The sequence below is a fragment of the Melospiza georgiana genome, chromosome 12, assembly GCF_028018845.1.
Source record: "Melospiza georgiana isolate bMelGeo1 chromosome 12, bMelGeo1.pri, whole genome shotgun sequence".
Lineage (NCBI taxonomy): Eukaryota > Metazoa > Chordata > Aves > Passeriformes > Passerellidae > Melospiza > Melospiza georgiana.
In genome coordinates, this window is record NC_080441.1 from 3,296,512 (window position 1) to 3,318,910 (window position 22,399).

Genomic DNA, 22,399 nt, shown 5'->3' on the forward strand with positions numbered 1-22,399 from the left:
AACATCTGCCCTGAAGGAACTTCTAGAACTTTCCATGGTGCTTTGAGTGACAAAAGCTGCTTGGAGAAGGCTCTAGTTTGGATGCTGGGGCTCGACTGCAGTGATCAAAACTGTTCTAAAATTGGGAATTTCCCCCACAGATGGTGCTGATAAATGGCATTGTGAACCTGAAATTCCTCCAGACTTCCTCTGAGATCCTGAATGAATGCAGGGCACTTGTTCACCCTCCCAACATGTAACATTTCTGAATTTCCTCAGCTCAGTCATCCTAAGGATGTCTGAATTTTTCTTTGACACCAAAGGGAATTCTGAATTTTTAGATTTGTGACCTCTCAGGTGCCATGTACCATGGTAGTCACTCATTGTACCTCAGGAATTTTAAACTCTGGATTCCTTGCCAGGTAAATGATTTGGTAAAGGTAACAATTTATGGAGACACTTAGGAGACAACAGAAGGGTCTGAAAGCACAGGAGGCTGTTTGCACGTGGTGGGCAAACCTTGGGTGTGCTAATTTCATGTACACAAGTGACAAAATTGTGAGCTACTCTCTCCCCATGGGACAGAATGATAATATAGAATTCTGTCAGAACAAGGGGTGTGTAAATGAGGTCATTTAAAATTCAAGGGTGCTCAGGCACTTTCATATGAGTGCTCACACTATACCAAGTGAAACTTAAGATTTTATTTTTTTTTTAAAATCTTGGGAGCAAGTTTAATACCAATTCCAATTGGAGCTACCACCAAAAGTATCTGAAATTTTGGGCTGCAGGTGAAAAATCAGAACGGGGGAAAAAATTTTTGTCACAGAACAGACCTTTTCTGGAATGATCCAAAGTTTTTGATAAACTGTAATATGGGTATCCAAATGTGGGTATTTCTAATGTTTTTCCTCCAAGTTTTACTCTAGAGTTTACATACTAAGATCTCATCTTAAATAATGTGCTTCCCTTTATTAATTTATGATTACATTAAATAGCATTTAGCTCAATAGCAAGTAAAAGCAAACATAGAAAGCAGCACAAAAATCTACTTTGTGGTAGAAATATTCAATACTTTTCTAAGCATAAAATTGTGAGATTTAACTCTGAAGTCAGCTAAGGACGTGTTTTATCATTTTGCTATTAGAATGCTCTTTGTAAACTAATAGGGATGTAATATTTTTTTCCCTGGTTTTTGGTTATGGTTTTGTTTTTTGGGGGAGAAAGGGGGTGTCACTGTTGGTTCATTACCTGAGGCTCTTCTAGAAAATCCCAAGCAATTTATATTTCTGTCAGGCATCTGACAGAATTCAGATTCTGTACAGCTCTGGGTGTAAAGAATCCATTCTGCCAGAACAGGTAACCTGCAGCAAATAGGCTCTGACAGCTTGATCAGCGATTAAAAACAAAAAGGGGAGGGGAAGACGACGATGATGATAATGAAGGTTAGTTTACCATTGTCAGTGTCCTTCACAGCTCTGTGACAAACCAGGTTTAACACCCAAATAACAGGAAAATGCAGTGGGAAGCCTCATTGCAGTTTGCACTGGTGTGATGTGATCTGATGCTGCAGCTGCACCCAGCAAACACCTGGGCCAGGCCCTGCTGGGAATGTGGGCACTCACCAGGCTCCTTCCTCTGAGCACTGCTCTGGAAGGGGGGAAGGAAGGATGGAATGTTTTCAGGCCTGGGATCATTGGAAAAGAGTGAAATTGCATACAGAATCTGGAAATGGATTTATATTTTTGTACCAGCCATATGTCTCAGTGCCTAACACAAATGCCCCTGTGTATTTTGTAATAAGACCATATTTAGAAGGAAGAGTTACATAGAAAATGTGTTAATGCAGTTTTGCTTTTTTTCTACCATCCATATGTCTTGGCAGCAAACATCTGTAGCCTTTGACATTCATATTGTGTGCTTCATGTTTAGAATTTCTCTTTCTTGGAGCTCAGATGTGAAACCGTCCATAATCAGTGCAGAAAAAAAAAAAAAAGAGAAAAGTGAAACAAGCCAAAAGGGAAACCAAAGAAATAAAAATTACACTTTGAACTTTTGCTCTTTTTGATGCATAGGGAGGAGACTGCCAGCCTGCCTCAGAAAAGGCCAAAGCCTGCATAAGCTGCCTGATAAAAATGTCTATCACATTCAGCTCAGGTGGCCATTTAAGATGAAGAGGGAAGCTCCATCAGCAGAGCAGTGTGAGGAAGCCCACCCGTGGTTTGTGTGTCTGCACTGCGCTGATTGAGGCACTGGGGAGCTCAAAGTCATTCAGACACACACCCTGGGATTCATCAATTAAATATAAACCATTCAAACCAACGCCAGGAAAACAAAGCTTTGCACGCCTGGGTTCACATTCTGCTCTGTGTTTTCTCCATGATTGCTTCTCCTCACTGAGAGAGGGATAAGTGCTTGTGGCTGGCAAAACTTGGAGCTAGGGAAAGAAAAAAAAAACATTTTTGTAGTGATATATGAGGGTTAAAATTACCGTAGAATGGTTTGGGATGGAAGAGACTGTTGGGAAGGATGGGAGGAGGTCTCACAGATATGTATGATTGGCAGAAAGATTTTTGAATGCAGAATCTGAAGCAGGAATAGAAATGAAAGTAGACCTTAAAGATCATCCCATCATTCCATGGGCAGGGACATCTTTCACTATCCCAGGCTGCTCCTGAGGACTCTCAGCTTCTCAGGAGGAAAAATCCTAAGGAAAGGATTTTCCATCACAGATGTCTGTGACAGGGAGGAACATCCCCTTCCTCCCCCTGGTTTTGGGGCCCCCTTGGTCCTTTGGCTTTCTGGGCTGCCAGGGCCCCTCGCTGCCTCTCTGTGCTCAGTTACAGACAAGGATGCCATGAGGGAAGGTGAAAAATGTGCACAAACCCAGGTAGAATTTGTGCTCCAGCAGCACAGAAAAAGCAAAAAACCAAAATAGACTCATTTCTGCTGTGATCCCTTCCTAATGCTGCACTTGGAGGGGCTGGGGAAGGGTTAAAAAGCTAAGTAGTATTTAACAGATGATAGGACGAATAAATTATTATAACCAGCCAGAATATTTTTAGTGTGTTCATTGTCCTAATAATATGACTAACTCCATATTTATATCACTTATTATTGCCTTACTTTTCAGAAATGTGAAAACATATTTCAGGCTTATTCTCACCTTTCAGAAATGTCTGAGCATTGTCTAGCAGATATTTTTGTAATCATTACTTATGGAATATTTAGGCAATTACTAATATGAACCTGGATGTGACTGCAGCCTTTTGGAATCAAGATCATTTTGCCAAAATGGTGTTTTTAAAAGTGTTTTTCGTGACATAAAACAACGTAATTCTTCTGTATATTAAATAAATGGCCCAATTTTTTTTATTTTAATACTGCCTGAGCTGGTTTCCCTACCTCTGCAGTACTTTTATTAGTTTGTAACACACTGCTCCCAGGATAGCACCAGATGGATCTGAATATATGATGGCTTTTTAACAATAGTCTGTCATCAGTGACTGCTCCTCTAAGTGCTCTTCCCTTCGTTCAACAGCTAAATGGACTCTTAAAGCATGAAAAAGAATAGATATGCATCTGTTATTACACAAGCTTTATTAAGATAGAACTTGCTGAAGATCAGGTAAATGACAGTAAATCATGTAAATACAGTTGTTTCCTTAAATCTGCGAGGACAGGGATTTCTTTTTAATGCGCTGTGGGCACCTGCCCACACTGTGAGCGTTTCCTCACTGCTCCTCTGCCACAGACAGCATTTGCTGATATATTTAGCAGCAAGGAACAGCCACAGTGGTTGTTTCAGTGCGCATTAAATGATCTGTCAGACATGAAAGTTGACAATTTATCCCCCTGAAGCCAAGGACTCTGTGCCTCCCTCCACAGATGTGCCTGCAGAATAAGCCGTCTTTGCTCTCCAAGCTTGGTCTCCTACCAGAAGGAAATGGGGGTTTTGCCAAAATGGAATGGAAAAAGAGTTCCAGGGCTGCAATGGGGATAACTTTGCATCCCTTTTGTCTTAATTATATTAACAGAAATACCTGCTAATTTATTTGAAGAAGCCTTTTTGAACTGAAGCCCAGAAAGATCACCTGCTCAACATGTAATTTTGGTGTAACAAAGGCCCTGCATTTGGAAGATACTGAGATTTCACAAAGAAGCTGCTGTTAGTTGAACATGTTGCCTGCCTCCTCCTATTTTCCTACCACCAGAAATAGTAAATATTCCTGCCCACACATGCAATGCTAAACAGTTTATCAAGATGCAAGGAGCAGGTGCAGTACCTGGTGGCATCATATTTCAGGAGAAATAAATAGGACTCTGAACTGATGGAACTCGTCCCATCAGGCCCCACTATCTCACATCTAAAGCTGACTTCATTTCCAAAGGATATATTGCCTTGTGCTAAAGAATCCTCTTATTTCAAGAAACCTACAGAGATGCAAGGAATATTTTAGGATGTGCTTTTACTGCACTGACTGCCAGGGTAGGGATAGAACGAGAGACTCTTCTTTACACAAGAATAAACTAACTCCCTCATGATTTAAAAAGATGCTTCTTCTCAAGCTGTGCCTTTATGGCACCATAGAGATATCTCAGATAAATATCCACAATTCTCATTTGCTGTTTCACTGGTAGGTGGCAGATGCAAATCTGCACCTGGAGTGGGGCCAGGAGCATCATTCCCCACCCAGCTCTGCTGCTGCAGTGAACAAATGTGATTTGGGTCAGGTTTGGGCTTTTTTTTTCTCCCCTAAATTACACTTTTACTGGACAACAAAACAGTTCTCACTTGTTTTCTGCAGATTCTCACTAGTTTCATTAAAAAATCATAGCACAAAGCCAGTCCATTCTGGGATTCTGGCTCCAGGAGTTAAGGCAAAGCCATAAAACATTCTCCAGCCCTCCCAAGCTCTCACCAGAGCTTCCCTCTAAACCAGTCTGGGAAATCAGGTGAACCCCACAGTGTGGCCTGGCATTGGAAATCTTTCTCTGTTCACCACCCCAGAATCCAAATCAGCTCATACAAACCCATTTATAGTCAGGTGAAAGCTGAGAGAGGTGATCAGCCAACCTACAGAGTTCATGCTCATCTAATACCTTCTAACAAAATATTTCTTATTCTGCCCAGAGAAATCCTCCTGGCTAAAGAGGAGACCCCTCTGGATGGCATTTGGCAGTTTTAGTGAATTCTGTATTCTTCTACCTTTAGTCTTACACTTATGGAATATTTATGTAAATAATTTCTGAGATTCTTCCAACAGACACATCAAATGTTATAGGAAAAGGGGACATGACTAGGAATGCATTTTGATCTGATTTATAACAGACTGCTTGAAGAGTTATGAGAGTTTGAAGTGGCTTGATGTAAATCTCTATTGAAAAGTATTGACAGCTGGGCTTGATTTTCTGGTGGAGCTTTTTTAATCACTGCATTTGGCTTCCACTGCCCTGGATCCAAGGCGTAGAGCACTGAATGCCTCTGAATTTATCATTTAAATTTTGAAATAGTAGGACTGTCAAGCTGGAAAGAATTAATTTGCAGAGCATCTTAAATTTGACTTTTTGTGAGAATTACAGGGAAGTGACAGCTGATGAATTACCAGTGCCGTGTTTTTTATTAGGCTTAAGCAGCTGAAATGTAGTTTAGTTTGAAGCATTTCTGTAAAATAGAGGGTGATGGGCAGTGACCCTGGGGCTGTCCCTGAGCTCCACTCTGAGCCAGGCCTGGGCCACCCTTGGTTCCTGGGCAGGGGACACAGTGGGTGCTCTGCTGGGATGTGCTGGGGTCCCTGGAGGCTTTTCCTGCCCTGTGGGTCAGGGACTTGGAAGGGATTTCACTCGTGATATTTTTTTGTTTTTACCACTAAAACTGCTGTAATGAAGAATCGCAAGGAGAGCCTGTGGTGTTTTCATTAGGAGGCAGTTAAATAGAAGTTTTGTGACTTTTTTTTGTTAAAAGAAGCTTTTCTCTTTGTTACTTATTAGGCAGCTTTGTGTTATAAATTCACAGATTCTCATCGCCTTCTACATTGTTGTTGCTTTAATTCTTGTGACTCAGTGATTCTAAGGAGAATGATAAATGTGAAAAAGAAAGATGCCCGTCTGTCCCAAAGGTAAAGGAATGAGCTGGAGAGAGAGAACCAGGCAGTAGAAACACAAAACTATTTGGTGTTTAAACTTGCATCTTATTTTTCCCTTTTGCATTGCATAGCTCTTACCAAAATAATAACTCCCCTGTTTATTTCTGGTAGTGCTTTACTCAGTATTTGTCTTTTATTTTCTAAAAATCATATTTCTGAGAACCTCTTCGCTCCTCAGCACCTTCCCATGACAAATGTCAGACAGGAGCCTTGTTTTGTTTGGGGTTTTTCCAAGGCTCCCCTCCACAATTTCCTCCCTGTTTCCATTCCCTGCCACCACCAGCATTACTGAAACAGAGGAAATAAAGCACAACAGCAGATTTAGGATTTTCTTCTGCTACATTTCTCTTGATAATCCCTATTTCTTTCTCACAAATGTCCTCAGCCCGTGTTTGAACAGACAGAAGGCTGAAGTAATTGTCTTTTAAAAATAAATGGGAATTAATAGAGACTGAAATAGCCATGGGGCAGGTGAGAGAGGTTCATGCTAGAGAGGATTTGCACGATATTTTTATTGTAGTGACTCCTCTTTTTAGGGTTTTTACTGCTTGTTTAGAAGGACAGGAACACATTGCTTTCCTTGGTGAATACAAGTAGGCTTATGCATTAAATAAAAACTCCTGCATAATAAACTTACCAGCCTGATGTTCCTCAAGTGAAATTTCTTGTGAATGGAATAATCTCTTGGAGCAGCAGGTGGCAGGGGGAGCACAGCTGGGATCTCCTGTGTGTGAACAGATCCTGCTCTGTGTAAATCTGCTCTTACCCCTGTGGGACACCAGTCCCTGCAGGACAATTCTCCCTTTGGCTTTTCTCTCCTTGGATAGTCTTCTGGGTTATTGAATTTATTCCTTCTAACTTTTATGTATCCATTTAATAGCTTTTTATTTTCCCTCTCCCATTCCTCATCTGTTTTTCTGGCTATCTGATTTAAGAAGTAAAGAAGGAATTTTTTTTTCCCTGAAAGCAAGAAATTTTGGACTCTGAAAAATGAAATTCCAATGAGTTACTAAATCTCTCACCTCTCTGCTTTTCTTATATAGCATTTTACCTTATAGCAAAAAATTCTCTGGAAGGTTCTCTGCACTATACAAATAATATTGTGTAACTGCATATTAGCAATTGTTCACTGAGATCTGCATCTCCAAAAAGCCTTCTCAGTTCTCACTTTGTATAGAATAAACTCAGTGTGTGCTCAGGTGTTGGGTTGTAACTCATATTTTATTTAAATCTGAAGTAAATGGTCTGGAAGTTATCACAAGAGTGATATTGCAGGAGTCTGCAGACCATGGAAACTCCCCCAGTTTGCAATTTGCAAAGCTCCATCCACCTTTTAATTGCTGAAAAAAAACTGGATTGGAAATTCTACCGCTGCAAACAGTCCTTGGGAACAATGTGGGTTTTCCTTAGAGAGAATTCACTGCTTTTTTTTCTTCTGGAGGATATTAAAGGTCTCTAATGATCTCCTAAAAGTAATGCAGGGCAACTAATTATCTCCTTGAAATAGTCTCATCTCAGCTTTGCTCAAGTGTGTGGAGCTCTCACTATTACCAGGAGAGGCCAGGGAAAACACACTGGAGGTCCTGTCCCTAGAAATGCATATTTACTGCTCTTCATCAGGCAGGAGCTTTGATTGTGTGAGGACATTTTCGCTCCAGGTGAATGTGTATTATTATTATAGAGGAAAAAAAATGAATTTTTGTAGTGTCCTGTAAGTCAGGAGAGAGATCTTCTGTCTGATTTTTAGCATGACCATTCCACTGAGTGTATTGGATTGATTACTGGCTCCTGAACACTGTGAAAAAAAAAACCCAAACAAAAATAGGGCTGAAAATCTAAGAGAAACGTGAACTTATGGAACTCATTCACTCCTCCTCTAGCTCTGTACCTTACCTTTCTGTGCCAAAATCAGGAAATCTGCCATTTCTCTGCTCCATTCTGAAATCTCACACAAATCAACCAAATGGCCCCAGAACCCAAACCTTGCCTTGATCTCACCCAACAGAGGCCCATCAAGGACCATGTGAATACTTTAACCAAGGGTGAGTTCTGTACTTGCCAGCCTTTGTCTTGTGCCTTCAGCATTAATATTCTATTAATATTAATATTTCCTTTGCTTTGTTGCCTCAGTTTAGGGCAAAATCCCCAGCAGAGCTGCCCTGTACAGATTTTTACACACTCAAGAGAGCTGAACAAGTAGAAGGCAGCTGTGTAATTGGATAAAAAAGTCCTCTCTGCAGGCCACAGGTAGTTAGTTATTGGGTTAAAAGTTAAAATAATTTAAGTATCATTTCTTAATTAAGCAGTTTATCCTTAAAAAACTAATAAAAAAAAGATATAGGACTCCATTTTTAATTTATTAAAGTACTATAAAACTGACAATTTGTGAGATTGTAATAAAAATAAAAACTAATAATAGCTTTAAATTTAATAAATCATAAATATAAAATTTGTAAATAAATATAAACTAATATAAATAAAAATGAAGAATACTATCTCACACATTTAATATTGACCCTAAAAAAAAAATAGACTCAACAATGAATTCTGCTGGGATTTGGCCCTGGTGGCACCTTTCAGGATCTCACCAAGCCGCCACAGTGCACACAAAATGAAGACAAATTTCCCTTCAGTTTCTTTGCCATTTTTCACTCTTTGTGTCTTTAGGAGAAGACAGGGAGAGAAAGCAAGAGGACAGTTCTCCTGACAGAGAGGAATTTAGGAGAGCACCACCAAGGTGCCATTTTTGTTCTCCTATTTGACGAAACTTGGTTGCTTTATAAGTGCAAATTTGGGATTCTCTGTCCTTTCACAGCTGTTGACTGCAGCATCAGGTAACAAATTTATTCTGAATTATTTTTTCATTAAAACAAAACACCTTTTTACTCACAGCAGAGTCACAATAGAACCAAAGCTTCTTCTACACATGACAGTAACAGCTAATATTGCTGTTGCCCAAAAATTTACCCGGATTTAACACCTAATATCTGATAATACCTGATTATGGAAGCAGAAGTACGTTACTTAACATGTAGTAATATTATTATTATTATTATTATTATTATTATTATTATTATTATTATTATTATTATTATTATTATTATTATTATTATTATTATTACTACTACTACTATTATCTTGCTGGCATTTTGCAAAGTAACTGCATGAGGTGTTTAGTCACCATGGATAGGAGCAGAAACAACTCTAATAAGTGGAACTGCCAGGAACACGATTTTGCTTTTATTCTTTTCCTTTTCCTCAAGCTGAATCTCAGGATAATGAGCTGGAGTTTGATAATGCTCTTGGAGATGCCATCAGGAATACATCCCAATTTGTCCTGTAAAACTGGCTAATATACATTTGTATGTGAAATGCAGCAGCAGATCTTACAAGATACACACATCCAAGCCGGGGTAGTTAGTGTTGCATGCATTATTTATGGCCTCATTTGGCTTTTAATGGGAGTAGATTGTGGGAATTGCCTGCACTGATATCTCTGGAGCTTCCTGCTGCAGAAAACAAAAAAGCTTCACAGCAGCTGTGAGGAGGAACGCTCTGAGCTTTTCCAGGATCAGGGGGAAAATAAAGAATATAATGAAGAATTCACCTCTGAGTATGGAGAGCCAGGTTGGTCCAAATCAGGTGGAAATTCCTCAGTGAACTGAGATTGTCTTTCTGCACAAAACATAATCTTTGTGCATCAGGGACCTGGTCCAGTCAGGCTTCCCAGGGGGTTGTGGTGGGATTGGCACTTTGGGGATGGTCTCTGTGGGTTTGTGCTCTACGGCGCCTGCTGAGGTGTGCTCAGGATCCAGAGCTGCTCCCAGCTCTGCTTTCCTTGTAAATCTTTGTTAAGAATCTTTGTAAAGATGCCATTTTAAGAATTTCCTAGAAATTGGGTTATTTGTGATCTTTGAAAGCAGAAGATGCTGGTGTAATGTGAATAATTCAGAGCAGGCCTTTGTGTCAAGGCTTTAGTGCCTTTGTGTAAATGTCCTTATGAATAAAATCGGGCACGTGAAAGCCACTCTTTGAACACAGTGCCTTTTGAAGATGCCAGAATACTGAAAATATTGGTTTGAAAGATGACCAGCAGCTCTTTAAGGAAACAAAGGCAGCTGAGGATGCCACAAGCCCAGAAATGAGCGCTCACAGGTCATAAAGCCACAACCTTTAAAAACTCCAAACACGTCTGTTCTTAGTCAGGAGTGTCCTCAGCAGCCAGGTCTTGTAATTAAGCTATTTAATGACCCTAAAGACTATTTGAAAGCCTGAAATAATAGGTATGCCCTTGATTTAACATAATTAAAAAATAAAAGTAAATTAGTTTCCCTCAAAATCTCGTGCCTTGTTTTGAAGCTGGCCTTAAATACTGTTTAGAGGTAAGGAAATGAAATGGAAAATTCTGCAATCCTTTTTACTGTCTCTGGCAGCCTTCCAAACACAGAGCCCAAAGCCAAATACTCATTTTAACCATATTTTGTTTGGAAAAGATGCTTTAAGCAAATTAATTCAGTTGAAATCTGGAAAGCTTTAATAATGTGTGGCTGCTGATGTTGATTAGAATAAATATTGTGCATTTAAAACATAATAGTCTGGTCTGCAGCAGGGCACAGTTAGTGCACACTTCTGAGAGGATGGAGCAGACTGAGGGCAGTGCTCAGAAACTTCAACAACTGTTGGGATTGCAGCATTAATGTGCAGCTTTCCATCTCCAGCTGGGCCTGATCATTCTCCTTTTTCTCTTTTACTTCTGAAAAATTCAAATTCTTTATTTAAATTCACCAAGGACCATGTCCAGAAGTTGAATTTGAAAAGCAAAACTACCCTTTTTCATCCCCACTGTACAGATCTTTTTGGTTTTTAGTTTGTTCTTGCAGAGCTGCCTCTGACACAGACATATTTGGGACATGCAATAATCACATCCAATGGGAGAATCTTACATTGTGGGGACCCTTAGTGTGATTTTGAAGACCCTTAATGTGATTTTGAGACTATTTTTAACACAAAAAGGTTTAGAAAGTTGCAGGAAATCATTGCTATCACTGTGTATCTCTGTTTTGAAACAAAGCTGAAGCCTGGCTTTGCCAGTGGTGACCTTGGTGGCACAGGGCCGGATCAGTCAGACCTTCACCTAACTCAGGAGCCACCTATAAAGTGAATTCCTCCTTTTACAGCTCAGTTTCTGCCTTTCTTGCTCCATTTGGGTATGAAATTACCATTCTGATTTGCCTCAGCCACGGCTCTGTGTAAATCCTGCTGTAAAATATCAAATTACTCACTGAGGTCAGCCCCTTTTGCCCCAGACAGGGTCAAACTCTTCCCTCTCCTGAAACTCAAACAGTGAAATGAAGACAGGAATGAGAATCCCTCTTACATCGAGCAGGTAATTAACACCCAGCTCCGAAAAAAGTCTGAAAGGAAGGTTTCCTCCTTTTAAAAATTTTTTTTAAAATATTTTAAACTTCCAATAAATTTTCAGCTATGCATATCAGTGTGATGGGCTCCATTTGCAGCAGCAGCAGCTATCCCAAACAAACCTGCAGCTCGAGGAGCAGAGCTGAGAGCCTTCAGAGCCCTTTTCCCTGCTCTGCAGAGGGGCAGGTGGTTATCCCTGCACCCGGAGCATCCTGCTGCATTTCCTGCCCGGTGCATTTCCTTCCTGAGCATCCTCAGTGAACTCTGGCCATGCCCTCAGCACCTCCTTGGCCAGCTGGGACTCAGGGGTGCTGCTGTGGAAATCCATAATTGGTGACTAAATAACGTGAGGGTAATTTTCTTCCATCCCACAGGAATCTGGAACAGGAAAGACAAATTAAATAATTTATTAAAGTAGGTACAGGGTATTGTATTTGGGTTTCCCCCAGATGAAGGAAGGAAGGAATCTGACTCCACGCTCTCAGAAGGATAATTTATTATTTTATGATACTCTATTATATTAAAGAATACTAAACTATACTAAAGAATACAGAAAGGATACTTACAGAAGGTTAAAAAGATAATAATGAAAACTTATGACTCTTTCCAGTGCCCTGACACAGCTTGGCCCGGATTGGCCAATGAGTCAAAATAATTCACGTGAAACCAATGAAACAATCACCTGTGGATAAACAATCTCCAAACACATTCCACATGAACAAAACACAGGAGAAGCAAATCAGATAATTATTGTTTTCCTTTTTTTCTGAGGCTTCTCAGCTTCCCAGGAGAAAAACCCTGGGCAAAGGGATTTTTCCAGAAATGTGAATGCCACTGTACAGAGTCCAGTTTTTGGTAGAATATTGCATCCAGACTTTATCTGTAACAATTCCATTTTAAGGATTTCTGTAAAGATTCCATTTTAAGGATTTTCTAGAAATTTGCCTATTTGTGATCTTTCAAAGCAGAAGATGCTGGTTTAATGTGAATAATTCGGAGCAGACCTTTGTGCCAGGGCTTTGGTGCCTTTGTGTAAATGAAATTGTGTAAATGCTTATGAATAAAATCAGGCACGTGAAAACCACTCTTTGAACACAGTCCCTTTTGAAGATGCCAGAATACTGAAAATACTGATTTTAAAAGGTTTTTCCATAAATGACCAGCAGCTCTTTAAGGAAACAAAGTCAGCTGAGGATGCCACAAACCCAGAAATGCTATCAGGACAAAGTAGGGCTCTTCTCTCCCAGGGACTGATTGATTGATAGTCATTTCATGGAAACAGTTATTTTTAGAAATTGAAATTAGTTTCCATTAAAGCTACTGCTTTTAATTATAAAAAAAAATAGATTTACTGAAATTGAACTCTTAATGTGAGATTTAATAAGGTGAGTACTGAAACTCAGAGAGAGTTTGAAAAATTCCATTTGCTTCAAAACTTTTATGTTGTTCTTCTCTAAATAGACTCTTCGCACTGAAATTCAATAGAATATTTTGAGCAGTAACAGTTTCTGTATTTAAATGGTCAATATGGACATATAATTTCAACAATAATTTTAAAACGTGTTTACATGATTATGTTTGGTGTTCTGGAATTTTCTTAAATCTTTGTCCACAAAATTTGGTCTTAAAAAAATGTGTGGAGTATTAAGATGATAAAATTCTTTCCTGAACCCCCTCAACACACAATGAAAAATCAGAACTGAGAAATAAAATGTTTTGAATTTATTGCACATGAAAACATGTTTGAAGAACTAATTCATGCTGCTGTTCTGTGTGAAAGGGAGTTTTTTCAGTTTTCAGCTATTTAGGTTTCTGTGTAAAATGAGAATAAAATAAAGCACTTTGTTGCACTCTGGACTTCCCAAGGATATGGTGCATTGGCTTTTTAAAAAACAAATTTTCAAAGTTGTGTCTGTAGATAAATGAAACACACAATTATACAGGATATCAAAAAGTTGATTCTGTGCTTATCCAGAAATAATTTTTTTGGGATTAAGTAGCCAGTGCCAAGAAGGATCTGTGAAACCCAGTACAATTCTGAGTTAAGGTTTCAGTTTTAAGATTTTGTGTATTAAATTTAAATTTTCATTCATGACGTAGATTTTCAAATCACCAAAAAACCTTTTCATTATTTCCAGAGGACTTAAAAAACTCTGAGATCTTTCAGACCTCAGCTAGAATTTGAGATGCTGAATATCACTAAAAATTTCTGGATTTTAGAGGAAGCTATAGGTACCATTTGATTAATTTTGGGGGGGAAAAATGAGAAACAGATTATAAATAAGGTGCTTTAAGTGTTTCTCTTTACAGCATGGATTGAAAATCTGGGCCAAGCCATAAATCTTTCAGAGCCCAGTTACACTTTATGTTGTCTTTGTCAGCAAAATTCAGTTTAAGGAGTTTTCACTTCCTTATACCTTTTCCTACTTCAGTGTTTGAGTGTTTGCTTCCTGATTTATCATTATTTATTAAACTTTTTTTTCCCACTAGGTCTCCATACAAGTGCAGGATATTACACAGATCTATCTCACATTCTAGAGACACTCTGTGCCTTATAAAAATACCAGAATAATGTGAGAGAAAGGTAGAATATAAGAATGATCCAATAACCAATTGTAAACCAATTGGGAGTTCCTATATTTGCAACAAATAAAATAAAACACAAAGACCAGTTGGATTTGATTTGCATTTTTGTCCTAATATTGATAGACTGATGAATAAGGGGGTTGGTTTGGTTTGTTTAGTTGTGTTCCCCATTTTCTAAGCTTGCAGTAAATCCTCATCCCTCCTGTTTCTCCAGGCATTAATCCTTCTGTCCATCACCACCATGGCCAAAATCCAGAGGAACCTCAGCACACCCCAGCCAAGGAGCTGAGTTCACAGAGAGCCAAGGGACCAGGGTTTCATGGGTAAATATTCTTATTGACAAACCTCTAAAGGTATTTCTGAAATGTTCCCCAACTATTGCAGTGGAAATGCTCTTTCAGCACAAAAAAAGACAGGGCATTTTGTATGTTAAAAAATCCAATATTTATCCAGTATTACAAGAATACATGTGATCAGTTCTGGTTCAAAATGAGATTCTGGAATTCATTTATATCCTCGTTAATTTTCCCTTATCCCTGTGAAAAGTGTGCATGAATTTTATGGGTAAATATTCCCGTGAAATGTATGGGTGAATTTTATGGGTAAATATTCCTGTGAAATGTGTGCATGAATTTTATGGGCAAATATTCCCATGAAAGCTGATTGGGGCTGATCTCTGTGGATGATCTCTCCCCGTGGCTGAGCTCCTGTGTTCTCTGCTACTCCAGATTTACCAAGGGGTAGGAGTGAGTTTTACTCAGAAAATTTCAGAATTGGCTCAGTAAATTTCAGAATTTGCTCAGAAAATTTCAGAATTCACTCAGAAAATTTCAGAATTCACTCAGAAAATTTCAGAATTCACTCCTGATTGCAGCAGGGGTTGGCAGAGTGGGAGGCAGCAGTGATGGTAACAGAAACAGGGAAATTTTCTGTCCTCGTGGCAGGAAAAGGTGGAATCAAGGCCATTCCAAGGTGGAATTACAGACTCCAGGGGTGGGAGATGCTGCTCACAGTGAGAAAATGCTTTGATTCAGGAGAGAACCCCAGCAAGCCTGTGGAACTATTTAAGAGGAGTGGAAATTGTGTAGTAGGTGTAAAGAGCAGTTTATTTTAGCAACAGAGAAGGTGAGAAAATTCATTTAGCAGATCCCAAAAAGAATATTGTGCTGTCAAGCAGGAAGAACTGATAAACACTTCATGCTTACAGACTTTTTAATTTATAAAAATGTCTGGATGTGGTGCCCCAGGCACACTTATAATCCTCTTCTTTAGCACATATAAAAATATAAACTGACCCAGTGTCACCGTCTCCCACTCTGTTGGAAATGGGAGAAGAGATCAGCACTTCAGGCTTGGGAACTGCAGCATTCCTGTTCCATGGGCTTTCCTGTTGAAAATCCATATTTAATGGATATTTCTGGTACATTTTCTGCCCCTTTCTTGTAAACTGCACTGCCTGATGTGTGGCCTCTCTTCCTGTAAAATTTCAGGTGAACCCTTAGCAATTTTAGGAATGCCTTTAAATTGTCTTTTTCCATACAATTGGTATTACTGAACACAGAACAGAATTCCAGAAAAATAGTCATGGCAGAGTGTAAACTCCTCATTTTTTATTCGCAAAACAAGTCATGGGGAAAAAAAAAATAGCAATAACCAATAGCTCAACTGGGGTGTCATAAATATTCTGGCAAAGCAGTTGGGAAGGATGCACACTCCAGTTTAGAGAGATTTTAATGAAAAATAATGTACCAAGAGCAATTCCTCTTTATAATGAGAGAACTTTCAATTCCCATTGATCTCAGCTGTGGATGTATCACACAAAAATCTTGTAAGTAATGAGATTTAAAGCATTTAAGCTTAAGTTGACATTTTCTCCCTTAAATTTAGCTGTAACCTGTCACCGTATTTATGCACTTCACAAAGCACTGGGCAGCTTTGCATGGGACTATTCCCAGTTGGCGATCACATAAAACTCCATTTTTCACACACTCTGTCTTACTCAAATCACAAAAAAATTGCAGTGTTTAAAAATAATTGTGGCCATATTTTCTGATCAAACATCCTTCAGTTTCCTTTAGTTGTGGCTAAATACACCCCAGCTATGGTAATTTTTTTTATTTTGTCATCATCTCAGGTGATTTTCTTTCACCTGACAGCTTTCTTTCAAGCCCTGGTTTCTACAAGATATATTAAAATATGTAATTAAGTACATACCCTTTTCCTAAGGTGCTGTGTGATGGCCATAAAAACCAGAGAGTATAAGATTTTTGTCTCACTAGTAAATATTGCGAAGATTTCTGTTTTGTTGCTTATATTTAACTTTTAATGGTTTATTGAAGGGGGTGATAGTGAGACTGTTCTTGTTAATCAAGAGTTAGGAGGTGTGGAGTGACTAATCAGAGAAAAATAACAGCTGGAAGCAAATCCCTTCCCACTGCTGGGAGCATGGGGAAATACTGAGAGTTCTGGAAAAAAACTAAAATACACTTTACGTGAAATGAACCTGGAGAAATGGAGAATGAGCTCTGCACACAGAATTATGGCAATCACAAAGAATCTGCTCGTCTACCCTGAAGAGATTTCCTAAAGATAGGGAAGGAACCCCCTGAGAAAGAGTGAAAATGAGAAACCTTAGGACAGAGTGGGGAAAGGAATTATCACATTTATGCACATGAGAATGGCACAGAATGAAACAGCAGAGAGGAGATTTGGTGCAGACTCTGAACTGGTGATTTGTAATTCCAAAGGGAATCCTGAAGGTAAAAGATAATGTCAGAGATCTATGGAAACCAAAGGGAAAAAACTCAGGCAGTTAATTAAATTTGGAGTAAACACAGCCATGATACTAAAACTTTAAAGAATTCAAGAAAATATGGGGGATTTCTGTGTAAAATATATAATTTCTGGCACCTTGGGCTAGAGTGGTGAGGGGTTATTTGCAGAGAGCAGCTCAGTTCTTGAACATCAGTGAAGATGGAGGAATTCAATGCAGAATTAACAACCTCATGGTGAATGAGACCAAATTTAGCATTTTATTTTGGCAATCCATTAACCTCAAAGATGTTAATGTACTTTAATCTAAACATGAGAACAAAGTTCAAAGCTGTTAGAAACACTGAACTCTGTCAGCAGGTTCTGTTGGTGTTGTTGTAAAATCTGAATTTGCCTAAAACACTTCCAGACGCTCACCCCTGTGACAGGGAAGCCAAAGAATGAAATTCAATGTTTTCAAACATATTCCTGCTGGTTCCACCACTAACTCTTTTTTAACCCATTGGTGGCACTCATTTATATCATTTATATAATATATTTATATCCTCCAAACCTAACTAGGAGCCTCTGAGATAGGGTATTGCAGAAATAGAGAATTACAGAATGTGTCATTTGCCATTTTTGTACATCAAAAATTCTGCCAACTACAGAGAAAAATATTGCAAAATAAGGATTAAAAAATTATTAAGGATATAAATGAGCATGATTTCAGAATTCCATTTTGAACCAGAACTGATCACATGTGGTGTTCTAATACTGGATAAATATTGGAATTTTTAACATACAAAATGGCCTGTCTATTTTCTGCTGAAAGGGCATTTTCACTACAATAGTTGGGGAATATTTCAGAAATACCTTCAGAGGTTTGTCAAAAGATGTTTTATCTCTACTAAAGCAATTTGCAGAGTTCCTGAATCAGGTATTTGTAGCAGTCACAGGTGGTTCCTATCACAATATTTTCACCAAGAACCTCAACAGAGCTCCTGCAGACCTTTTAGAGGAGTCATTCAAAAGCAAAATTTCCATGAGGTGTGGTGGTTTCTGCAATGCTAACATCTTCATCAGTCTTTACTGTAACTTCTCATTAACTTATTGAGTCGGTTGAGTTACTCAATATTGAAATCAGGGTTGCTTTAAAAAAAAAAGGAAAATCTATTTTTACAGAGCTGTGCCATCTGGCAAAGCACTATTGACGGCTGTGAACAAAGGGCTGGCAGGGCTGTGATTTATCAGGTTTGCTGCACCTGGTGAATGGCACAGCACATCCTCAGGAGCCCACAGGCTCCCCAGAGCTCAGAGCTGCATTTCTGCATTGTTGCTGCTGCAGCTTTCAGGAGGCAACAGGAGAAATTACCTTTATTCACACAGGGTAGGAATTTCAAGTGAACCCAAGGAAAACTCTGATTTGCTTCTGTGAGCTGAGGTTTTATGTGTGTGTGCTCTTCCCCTGCCCATGGAGTAAAATGTGAGATTTAATCTCCGTCACTCAGGTGCCAACCTGGGCTGGCTCTGGCATGCACAGAGCCAGATCTGCCTTCACAGCACCCGGGAGCTGGGGCATCAATCTCAGCTGATGGAGTGTGTCTGCTCAGTGCATAAATCACTGCAGTAACGGCACTGATGGGGAAGGAGGGCGTGCAGAAAGAGAAGGTTGAAATGAGCCACAGCTGGGGAACCCACTAATGGATTGGGCCTTAATGTCAAGTAAGTGTGGGACTCAGTTCTGCTGTTTGATTTCCTCAAGCTTCTGTAAAAATGGATTTTTATTTTAAAATAGTGACCTTATATTGAAATATAAGATTATTTTCATCCTTTTTTGTAACATGCGTATTTACATACATCTTTCTAATATTTCAGTATTTTGACTCATACCCATCCTGACTTGCAACTTTGGTGTTGTTTGACCTGATCTTACAAGGACTGGAAGAATTCAAACTTTGAATAAGAAAACAAAGGTTAAACTCTTTGGCAATCAAAGAGATTAAGTACAAATTATGTAGCACAAAATTCCCAGTAATTTACACAAACCTGCCTAATTCAGAACCATAAAATTCTTCCTATAGAAAGTTTAAAACATTTATTTTATACAGTCCACTTGTATTACTGCAAGAAGTTCTCATAAAAAACAGGGATTGCAGAAACCACCAGTCTGTTTTCTATTATGTTGTGGTACTTTAAATAGTTAATGCCTTCCAGCAAATTTACTGTACTACCAAGCCTGGGTAATTTGGATAATTTTCTAATTCAGGCAATCATTAGGTGTTTATTAGTAAAAAGTCATTATTGCTAAGTATTACTTTAAGAATAAATGACCACGTAGGATATGTGGTAATTTAATAAGTGTAAAATTTGAGACTACTTTATTCCCCACAGACAAAAATTGGTATTTTCTCATGGCTCACAACAAGTTTAATGGATACTGAGAGAAGGCAATGTGCAATAAAGTATGAAGCAAGAAATTAACTGCAAATAAACAATAAAATTTCTTCTCAGTTATTACAATTTCAAGCTTTCAAATGGCAAGGCGAGCTGAATTTATATTATAATAACAGTTAAGGGTGCAAGGTTCTTCAAAACTCACCCTAAATCTGGGGTGTTAAACACATGTGTTCATGATTTTTATGAGATTTAAACAGGAGATATTTGGTTTTTGTGTTGTGAGGGACAGAGCAGAAATGAGAGCTGTGGTCCTGGCTTCTCTCTCAGCCTCAATAGATAAAAGCTTCTCCTTATGGTCTGGGGATCTGCAAGCCCTAAATAGAAGAGTTTATTGGGATCTATCAATTAAAAAATAAGGTTATGGTTTGAAAGCAATGTGAATTTATCAAGACAAGACATTTTTCCAGGGCATTCAAGAAAGGGAAGGTGCGCTGGCCTGACCTTGGGCAGCTGCCAGGCTTCCTCCCATCAGGACAGGGGAGAAAAGGGAAAATCAGAATTTCATGGGCTGGGGCAGAGGCAGGGATGTTCTTTACCCATTGCCATCCCAGGCAGGATGGGCTCCATGGGCTCCACGTGAATCTCTGCTCCAAAAAAAAAGGAAATAAATTTAAAATTCTTCTATTATAATATCTCCTAGACCAGCACCTGTCATGCTGAAATGACTGGGAGAAGTTCAGTCTGTAAAGAGGCATAAAGTGTAAAGTGGTTTCAAAATGAAACTTTTCTGTCCTTAACAAAATCCGTGCGCCTTTTCCACCCCAGTTCAGTGCCAGCTCTGCTCCACATCTCAGTTGAGCCACTGGCAGGTTTTCTTGTAGAACATTAATAAAAGCAAAGCTGACAATCAGAAACAATAATTTACAGGGAGTGTAAGGGGAGGAAGTGGGCAAATATGACAGCAGAATATCTGTTTGAAATGTGAGATGAAAGGGGAAGTGTTCCATGCACTGGAACTTCCCCCACTGCTGCAGCCTTTGTAGTAGAGATTTCCCCAACTATAAAAAGAAGCAAAAGGAGTTGTAGGTTATCATGCCTCATCACTTCTTCTTTAATCTCCATATAAAGGTGATTAATTCCAAACTCTTTCAACTACAGAGCGTTCACCATGCAGGGGAGCAGAAAATCAAGACCATCTCGAGGAGCAGTTTCTTACATATTGCAGAACTTCACTCTTTTTTTTTTTCTTTTCCCTTTCCCCCATAGGTTTGCAGCAAAATCAGCCAAATGACATTAGCTATGCTTTAAATTTCAATTTCCACACTTCTTTCGTGCTGTATCTCGCTCCTTTTTTCATCTCACCACCTAACTTCCTCAGATTTCAAGTGTAACGAATCTCAAACTCTGTGCATAAAGGCAAAGAGAAAAAAGGGAAAACTATCAGGAACTTAAGGATTTGTGCTTGGCAGGTTCAGAAAGTTTTCTGGGGTTTGATGATACCCAGCCATTTGTACAGTTATTTCTGATTTTGGTATCCTACACCATCTTTCTGGCTGTCCATCAATAGTTGCTGACCCCCGGAGGATTCAGCAGCAGAAGTGGAAAATCACAGACCCTATAAATTGATAAAAAGTATAGGTTCTGCCTCCTCAAAAGGATTTGTAGAATCGCTGCCACCACCAGGGTTCCAAGTGCTTTCACTGCACAGAGCTGGGATCAGATGGTTCCAGTTGTATTTCTGATTCAGTTCAGCCCAAACTTGGCATAAATCTCATGGACCTTGTTTAGTGTCTCTAGGCTGGGACAGGCTGATTTTTGATTAATTGCTAAGGATGACCTTGAAATTTTAGTCTGTTCTAAGGGATGGTGGTGGTACCAGGGAAAGGTGATGTTTAGCATCTCTATCCCACACAAAACCACTGCTTATTTATAAAAAAATAATTGGAAAATCTTCTGGACACAAAGGCTTTCCTTTCCCTGGATAACTTTCTCCAAGATGTTATATTTGAAAGTCAGAAGTTGCATTCTTTCCTATCTATATTCATTTATTTTAACCTGAAGTGTCTTTTTATCTTCATCTTAAAATAGAAAGACCCAACCTCCAAAGAATTTGGCCTCTCACTTTCACTGGAATGTTTTTTCCACAGTGATAGATGAAAGAAGCACAGCTTGTAGTCTGGGTAATCAAATATTGTATTTTTCTACCCTGTGAGTTCTGTGTACATGCTTGAAGTTTATAATCAGTGAACAAAAATCTCCTTACCATTACACCATTTTAAATACATTCAACGACACCATTTTAAATACAGTCTCAATTTAATGCCAGATCTTTTGTAGATTAATGTGAGGTTATTTATATTTTGCAACATTTGATATTAAATACTAATGGAAAAAATGCATTAAATTATTTTAGATGTGTTAGAAAAGTTTGGTGGTGATGTTCATGGAGGATTCCACCTTCATAAGGAATCAAAATAGCAGAAACTCTGTTTTTACTGTAAATAATCTGATCTGATGTGCAGTTTATTTGGAATTGTTTGTGTACAGTAAGTTCCATTTGTGTACAGCCATTATCTGTGAGACATAAAATATTCTTTATAAGATTTAGACAGAATATTTTTTTTCTCTGGGGATCACCTGAATGAAGAGGTTTTACACATTTCATTTTCTGTTCCATTTGTTTCCAAAGATCTGCATGGTTACTTTTGCAAATTTAGGGAGCATAACATAAATTTGCAATCTTTTTTTGGACCAGAAGAACATCATAAAAATGATCTCACTTTGCTTCATTACAACACCTGCTTGCAGTAAGATGGGATCTTATCTATTTCTGTAATAAAATGCCATGGTAGAGCTGTGCTCTTAATTATCCTGCTAAATAATGGGACACATTTAAAGCCTTTCCACTCCATCTCCCAGCGCTCATTAGTGTCACTTATGAGTTATTTGTCTGCCAGGTTTTGCTTTTTGACCAAAAAATAGTGTTAAATGCATATTCTGTTAGAAAATGAATGCATAATTAATTGTCCCTCCTGTTTCAGAAATTAATAGCAGAAGAAATACCAAGAGTTTCACTGAAAGCTAATCCACTGAGAGGTAACCAAGGCATCAATATTTCA